This window comes from Bos grunniens, chromosome 6 (genome assembly GCF_055505025.1).
Source record: "Bos grunniens cultivar Pamir isolate PY7600 chromosome 6, Bosgru_T2T1.0, whole genome shotgun sequence".
Classification (NCBI taxonomy): domain Eukaryota; kingdom Metazoa; phylum Chordata; class Mammalia; order Artiodactyla; family Bovidae; genus Bos; species Bos grunniens.
Window position 1 is genome coordinate 51,717,325 of NC_141170.1, and position 8,802 is coordinate 51,726,126.

General features: G+C 39.0%; 2 long non-coding RNA genes across 2 annotated transcripts in view; both read left to right on the forward strand.

Moving 5' to 3' along the window:
- The first annotated feature begins 484 nt into the window (after positions 1-484).
- LOC147370716 (uncharacterized) overlaps positions 485-8,802 on the forward strand; it is a 47,074-nt gene continuing 38,756 nt past the window's right edge. The window contains exon 1 of the long non-coding RNA XR_015165434.1: positions 485-598. This is a non-coding gene — a long non-coding RNA (uncharacterized LOC147370716). The remainder of the gene's footprint in view (positions 599-8,802) is intronic.
- LOC147370717 (uncharacterized) lies at positions 2,654-8,398 on the forward strand. The gene is made up of 2 exons (XR_015165435.1): positions 2,654-2,791; positions 8,334-8,398. It is a non-coding gene; the product is annotated as an uncharacterized LOC147370717 (long non-coding RNA).

Consider the following 8,802-nt stretch of genomic DNA (forward strand, 5'->3'; position numbering starts at 1 on the left):
CTCCCAGCTGATGTCAATAGTGTAGGTCTTTAGACCATATCCTTCTTCCCAAAGGACATTTGCCTTCCCACCCCCACAGACTAACTGGATTCAGAGAGAGGGAAATGGCCTTGTGAGTGAGTGACGTATTTCAAAGTTATTATGCCTATTACATATGTCCTGGTAGTTTTTGGGGTTTTATCTTCCAAAAGTCAGGTAAGATCCTTTATTATTCCTGTTATGAAAGGTTGAAAAATTCAATTTTTAAGGCTGTCTTGTGGCAAGCTTGTTGGTTTAGTTGCTAAGTCACATGTGACTCTTTTATGACTCCATGGACTGTAGCCCACCAGGCTTCTCTGTCCGTGGAATTCTCCAGGCAAGAATGCTGGAGTGGGTTGACATTTCCTTCTCCAGGGGATCTTCCCAACCCAAGGATCGAAGCCACATCTTCTGCATTGGCAGATACGTTCTTAAAGCCCCATGGCAAGCTTACCCACGTGAGAAAGTTCTAATGAGATGCAGCCAGAAGCACCCAAGGATAGCTTCCCTTCCCAAAGGAAGAAACAAGAAGGAAAACTTACGCTTCTTCCTGCTTGGAGCATGGCCTTGAGATCTGGAGGTATAGTAGGTATAGTGACCGTGGATGGGGTTCTCAGATGAAACACAGAAGGACCAGTTAAATTTGAATTTTGGATAATTGACTTTTTTTTCTTTTTTTGGCCACGTTGTGCATGGCTTGCAGGGATCTTAGTTCCCAGACCAGGGATGGACACTGAAAGTGTGGACTCAACCACTGGACCCCCAGGGGGTTCCCAACAAACAGTTTTTCAGTGTGTTGTAGTCTCTTCTGTTGTGGTCACCCTCAGAAATGGATGAACCCCTATCCCAAACTTGGTTCAGATGTTGAGACTGCCGCTGTCATACACGCATCGAGAGAGTGTGAAAGGTTTATGACTCACAGAGTGAGGGTTTCTGCGGACATCAGTGAACACGCTCCCCAGCAGACCCAAAAGTTGACTTGAGAGAGCAGGGAGGGGCAGTTTCCTTGGGGTTTTGTGGCGAGGAGGGGTGGGGCAGAGAGGAAGGGGCTGGGCTGGTGTAGTTTGAACTTCAGCTGCTACAGAAGGAGCAGCGGTTCCTATCAGCTTGCTTGGGCGTGGGCAGAAGGGAAGAAGGCAGTGATGAGGCTTGAAAACTGTCATCAGTTAAACTCTTTATAACAGTGTGTTCCAAAGATTGTAAGGATATTCTTATACTATTTGAGGTATTGTGTGTCTGAAGTTCAAATTCAGCTGGGTGGTGTTTGTTGTTATTAAATCTGACAGCCTTGTCTATGGAGCAGAGAGATACAAAGGGCATGAATCTCTCCATTGTGGCAGCTCTGCATTGCCTGCTTCTATGCTTCTTATTCTATGAAACAAATGAATCCCTATTTCTTTAAGCCAATATTAGTCATTTAATTACCAGAAGCCAAACCTATTCCTAAATGATACATGTCTACTGATTCTTCTATTGGCAGCTATCTTACTATGTGTTTCTTAGGTCCCAATTATGTAGTTCACTTCAAAGATCATTGAAATCTAAGAAATTGAAAACAACCATAGCCACAGAATATACATGCTATATTTCAGCACTTTTTAAAAAACAGCTTTGCCATGGGGCTGTGACTTGGATAGGTGGGGTCTTAGATTAGATCTGTGGTTCTCAAGCCGGGCTGCATATTAAAATCACTGGGGGAACCTCTAACAAAATAGCATGACTGTACCCCGACCCTCACGTGTTCTCTTTGATTGGTTTGGGGTGGGGCCTGGTCTTGGGAAGGTAAAACAGCCTTCTCAGGCGAAAGTAATGTGCAGTCAGGGTCAAAAATCATTGCATGAGATAAAATACTTTATGTATGTTTTCTCTGGGTCAAGACTTATTGTGAAGATTTTTTAAAAGATGGAAAAAAGGGAGAAAAATATCTCAGTGATGCCTGATGACTAACAGCTGTTCAACAGGGGGGCCCCTTACTAAGACATCAGATGCTTTAGTTAGCTTTCCTTTAGCCACCAGCATGGCCAGGAAATCAAAGCCAAGGAGGGCAAAAGGAATACAATGACTTTTTTTTTTTTTTTTTTTTTACAAAGAGCCAGAAATCCAGAGGCAGGAAGTTTACAGTTTCTCCTCTCTGGATGGCAGTGCTCCCAGGTCTCTTGGGAAGATGTTAAAGATGCTGAGAACCTAGAGAGGATGTACTCATTTTAAAATTATTTTTAAGATTTTTTTTTTTTTTAAATGTGGACCACTTTTAAAATCTTAATTGAATTTGTTACAATATTGTTTGCGTTTTGGGATTTTTGGGCAAAAGGCATGTGGGATCTTAGCTCCCGGACCAGGGATTGAACTCACATCCCCTGCATTGGAAGGTGAAGTTTTAACCACTGGACAAGTCCTGAGGAGTTACTGTTTATATCTCATGGAGGAGGGGTGGGGGGCACTCTGCATACAGAATTCATGAAATCTCAGGAAAAGAGCCAGAAATTCATGTATTTTAGGAAGGGCTTTGTTGTTTTGTGGAATCAGCTGGTTGATTGGGGGAAGTGAAAGTCAAGTGAGTTTCTGACCCTGAAATTAAGCCTTGTTTTCTTGTCTGCTTGGAAACCCAACTGGACGTGTTTCTGTTCAGCTACAGGTTTTAGAGCTCAGCCTTTATGTCTCATTGATGATTCTGAAGTCATGGTCTTTCAGAGACACTGGACACACAGATGAGTTTGTCAGAAGGGTTTAATCTTCACTTGGCTAGACTGTAAATTATCCCAATGTTATGAAGGTAAGATCACGTGCTCAGGTCGTTGGTGGGGACATGCTTCTTCCAGCCCCAGCTATGCCACACCATGAAGCAAAACAAATAATATAACACTTGATCTTGTTTGACCAGTTCTTCCATGCCTTTTATTTTTCCTCGAGCAGCAGGGTAATCTCCTATCAGCAGGCACCTCCCCATAAGAAGTGGAAATGCTGCCTGTAACCTGAATTGCATTGAATTCCTTAAGTCCACCTGACCTAAACCAGTTTGGTTCTCACAGTGAAACCATACTGTGGTGTCTCCAATGTTGACCCTCCTTCTTGCCCATGTGAACTCAATCCAGCAGCCTACCTTTGCAGAAAGTCTGTCTCAGTACTTGTTGAAAAGATTGAATCACTGCCTTCCTTAAGTTTACACGCTGCGATCCTGTGATCCCAGACTCTCAAAGAGCCTTGCCCTTTTTCCTGTGCATGCAAGATTACTCAGAAGGAATTAAGTTCAAGTAAGATAACAAGGGTAAATAAAACCACATTCTATCCATAATAATTAAATTTCTGTTTCCTGCAAGGCTTGTCCATTATAACCTAGACTTACCATTCCCTGGATTGGGAGAAGTGTGAACTCTTTTATTCAAATGTACTTTATTTAAACTCTTCTAGTGAAATGATGAAATGTTTATAGTGAAAACAAAGGCAAAAACTAATTGAAAAACAAGGAGACTTTCTGAGTCGGAGAGCTAGTTTGTCCCTTCTTGGTCTGTGAAACAATTTATTTCATTGGGATGTGTTTGAGTTTATTTTCTGAATGTTTGTTGTGCACAATTAACTCAAGGAGGAGCCATATACTTCACCCAGATCCATTCCAGGGAAGATCTAGAGACTTGATTCATAGATGCTAAAGAGTCAGGCCCTGTATTTGGTTTCCATGGTTGGTGAGTCTATAGAAGACATTTACAATGCAATCCACAAGCTTTTTTAAGTATAATACTATTGTACCTAGTTTTCTTTTTAAAAAGTATTGGAATACAGTTGATTTACAATGTTGTATTAGTTTCAGGTATACAGCAAAGTGATTCAGTTTTATATATGTATTCTTTTTTTAAACTTTTTATTTTGTATTGGGGTATAGCTGATTAATAACATTGTAATATTTTCAGGTGAATAGCAAAAAAAATAAAAACCAATAACCAGCCATACATATACATGTATTCATACTCCCCCCAACTCCCCTCCCATCCAGCTGCCACATAACATTGAGCAGAGTTTGATGTGCTATACAGTAGGTCCTTGTTGGTTATTATATATTTTATATACAGTATTTTGTGTACGTTTTAATCCCAATCTCCTGATTTATCCCTCCCCTACCTTCCCCAACTTCCCTTTTGGTAACCATAAATTCGTTATCTAAGTCTGTGAGTCTGTTTCTCTTTTGTAAATAAGTTCATTTGTATCATTTTTTTTAAGATGCCACAAGTAAGATATTAGCATATGATGTCTATCTTTCTCTGACCTATTAATATCATAATCTCTGAAAGTGTGAAAGTTGCTCAGTTGTGTCTGACTCTTTGTGACCCCACAGACTGTAGTCCGTGGAATTCTCCAGGTCAGAATACTGGAGTGGGTAGCCTTTCCCTTTCTCCAGGGGATCTTCCCAATCCAGGGATCGAACCCAGGTCTCCTGCATTGTGGGTGGATTCTTTACCAGCTGAGCCACACAAGGGAAGCCCAAGAATATTGGAGTGGGTAGTCTATCCCTTCCCCAGGGGATCTTCGAGCTATCAGGGAAATGGCATATTGCTGCAAATGGCATTATTTCACTGTTTTTTATGGCTGAGTACTATTCCATTGTGTATACATACCACATCTTCTTTATCTATTCATCTGTTGATGGATACTTAGGTTGCTTCCACATCTTGGCTGTTATAAATAATGCCACAAGCTGTGGGAACAGATTGAGTTTCACGCTGGTGGTCAGAAATTTCTGGCTGGATCACAGAAAGCAGGGTGTGGGAGGGAATTCTGAGAATATGGTACTCATGGCTTTTACCTCCATCTGTCATCCCCTCTGCACCGCACACCTCTCTCCCCGACCCCGCCCCTTGCCCCGTCAAGTGGTTGCTCAGGCCTACATGGTCTTAAGAGCACCCCAGTGCAGAAAACTGGTGTGAAGACTTGCCTCCTGACCACTGGACAAGCTTGAGGTTAGTGACGCTTGGCCTACAGGTTCCTGCCGGCTCCATTCCCAGCCACAGGGGGAGTTCTCCATATGAAACAAAAGTGCTTTAGAACTCAGAGGTTTTCTCCCATATTAAAGGCGTTAATGGAGACTCAGTTTTCCTTCAAGAAGAAAGATTTTTCATGATTTGTAACTGAAGTGGGAAAAGGTGTCTCAGGTGGTCAGCCCTCTCAAAAAGCTTTTTCTGCTTGTTTTTTGGCAAACAAATTCTAGTTGGGAAACATATATTGTTCATTGTTGTAGATAAAATTTAAGACTCTTTGTAACCTAAGCTTACCTCTTAGAGGCTTCCTGTACACTGCAGCCAGGGTACTGTCATGTTTGGTCTACGCTAACACGGCTTGCTGGGGGCAGTTGTAGTTCATTCTAACTCTGGGGAGATGTGTTCCACCAAGCCCTCCTTATATGTGCCTGCATACTGTGGAGTGGGTAGTTTGGGGAGCTTGGGTTTTGGTCCTCATTCTGGCCCTAAGTAGCAATGTGATTTAGGGAACTGCAAATTATTTCTGTTCATTTAAAAAGACACAGGTAAGAAAGAGGCTTTTGTACCCTAGACAATTCATTTCCTTAGAAACAACTGAGAGAGCTGTTCTTAAACATGAAATCAAATTAAAATAAGGAAAGTTGATAAAGTCATGGTGATATGGTCAATACTGATAAAGTTGATAAAGGCATGTGGTCAAGTTCCCCTGGGGCCAGAAAGAGGGTTTGAGAATATAAATTTTAATGTAATGCAGTGCTACCAAATATTGTTATATATTTTTTTCTCTTTCTTGTTTTTCTTTTAAATTTCTGAACTGAGAGGTGATACCATTACACTGACTGTTCAACAAAATTATCAAAAGATAAGACAGTTTCTTCTACTTTTTGTTCAGGTGCCAGATCAGTTAGTTATACAGGAGATGGTTTTGTGCAGAGCCTTTCTCTAAAACATAGACTTTAATTTCAAGGAAAATGACAAAGCATTAAGCACAAAGCATTTTAAACCTCGAACTTTTCTTTTTAATTTTGCCATGGCATAAACTTAACTTCAAGAAACTCAAAACAGAACTTCAACAAGGATAAGTAAGCCACATTATTTTATTACAAATGAAAGATATAGAGAAACATCAAAAGTTGTAAACTTTCTAAAATGCACAGTATTTATAAACATTAGAAAAATAGAAAATTTCATAATCATAATTTTTTAAATATTTGAAAATATTTAATATATATTGATATAAGTTATTTTCTACAAAGCTTTATTGGGATGTGAAAAGTGTATTTAGTTTGGTTTTATTAAGAAAAATATTTTTGTCTGACATTTTGTATTGTTGATAATACACTAATAGAATTCATTTTCACTTGAATTATTAAAAATGAACTAAAGTGACAAACTGAGAACAAAAAAGAATTTATGAAAACTGATGACTAATGGTCCTTATCAGTCCAATATTAAGACTATGAGAATTAAAATGTTTCCAAGAGAACTGAATTGTATTGAATGCCTCAATGTCAGGGATAAATGTGAGTGCTTTCCATACACACATATTTGATTTCATACTCTTAAAAATGTTAATTGCATGCTGCCAAATCTAGAGGCTTTATGAACATTTGGAAATCTGAACTAAAAATTAATTAACCATTGATCTAGGAATAAAATTGTAAGTTAGAAAATAAAATGAAACTATTATGTTTACAGAATTACAAAAGGCTTTTCACATAATAAATCTTAAGGTATCTGAGATAAAGTGTATGTATATTAAAATATATACATTTGAAAGTACCAGTTAGACTAACACAGTTAGTCTGAATATAGGGATCCAGCATTGTATTCCTTCTTAGACAACATCTTCCTATTTGGGAAAAAGTATTCTGGGTTTTGGATTTGCAAAATTTTGGTTTTTCAATGCATATGCCCGCCAGAGATTTTTAGAGTTTTTCAAATGTTTCATTGTTTCTCAATATATTTCAACTTATTAGATTTTTCTGAGACTTTCTCCTGGGCATATGTGTCAACACCAGTTCATTATCCATCCCAGGGTACACATGGTTTCTTGTATTCCAGGAACCTTCAAGCTGGGCACAATATACCAAGGGCAAAGCTTTGTAACAGGTGCCCTTGAGGAAATACCTGAAACCAAGATTCAGTTAAACGGAGGACTACCTTGGAGTCAGGTTGGACGCTATGAATTTGCTCACTAAGAAGGTGTCCTGGAGAAAGCAACAGTTTTCAACATAAAAAAAGAAAAACTTTAAATGAGTTTCTACAACTTTTAACACCTACCTTTTTAGAAACCATGTTTTCTATGAACACAAGCTTATATTCATAACTTATGTATCTGATATACAATTTAGATGAAACAGCAATCAACAGAGTAAACATATATTTGACCTGAGGTATCAACCCATGAATCTTCCATGGATTATCAATTTTCAAAAATTTGGAAGGCACTGAATTGCACTCAACACTGCCTGTGTGCTAAGTCACTTCAGTTGTGTCCAGCTCTTTGCAACCCCATGGACTGTAGACTGCCAGTCCCTTCTGTCCATAGGATTCTCCAGGCAAGGACACTGGAGTGGGTTGTCATGCCCTTCTCCAGGAGATCTTCCTAATCCAGGGATTGAACCCGTGTTTCTCATGTCTCCTGCATTAGCAGGCTGGTTCTTTACCACTAGCGCCATCTGGGAAAGTGAAGTGAAGTCACTCAGTCGTGTCGGACTTTTAGCGACCCCATGGACTACAGCCCACCAGGCCCTCCGTCCATGGGATTTTCCAGGCAAGAGTACTGGAGTGGGGTGCCATTGCGCCATCTGGGAAGCCCTATGCCAAAGAGACTATACCAGCACTTTAGAATTTTGCAATCATCTCAGGTCATCACTGTGGACGTCAGTCATAGTTCAACGAAACTGTGGAAATGCTCAAGTCACTTTAATGGAATTCTGAAGGAAAGAATCTACTACTATTACCCAGGATAGACTTGAGCTAGATTACAAACAAAATAACATTTGACATTAGAGAAGAAAAATCCAGTCAAACTGAAGGGTTTTTTTTTTTTTTTTTCATGTCATAATTTTGGGCTTAGGATTTTTTTGAGAGAAATAACTTTGGTCTAGAAATAATATAGCTAGTTTCTTTTCCATTAAATCAATGAGTGATGAGTAATCTACCCATAAACAGTAAAGATCACCAAAATTGTTACTTCTCCCATGCACTTGGAGTGAGATAGGAAAATTTTATGCATGCTTTAACATGAAAATATATTTCCCTGTACTAAGGTCTTAGTATTTTACCCCGAGGTCTTAGTATTTTGTTTTCTAAGAAGTTAACCCACCTTCCTATTCTCCCCAGATAATTACAATAAAATGGATGGAAAGCATGGCCAGGATGAAATTCAACAGAAAAAGACAATCTACCACTTATTGTGGTAGGATATGTATATTTTTTAAAAGGTTAGTAACCAATTATAATTTCCTTAAGGTGAAAGTGCCAGATTTCAAGAGGACAATTATGATAACTCATTCAGGTCTTTCATAAAGATTTTTCTATTTGTTTCTAGTTTGTGGAAAACCCACCCTTTGGGGATTAAACCTTTGAGAAAAATTGAAGTGTACAATATAATGCTAAAACAATGCAGCAATTACTCTTTGAAAGTCTCTACATCAAAAAGAAAAATGACACTTGGGATAATAATAATAAAAGTAAAGAACAAAATGAATAGAAAGAACTCCAAAGCCAAAATCACTTGTGCTTCTTCAGAAACTCAGTTGTGTCCTGTGTTGTTCAGGTCTGAATTAACCCATGAACATAATCATGTGCA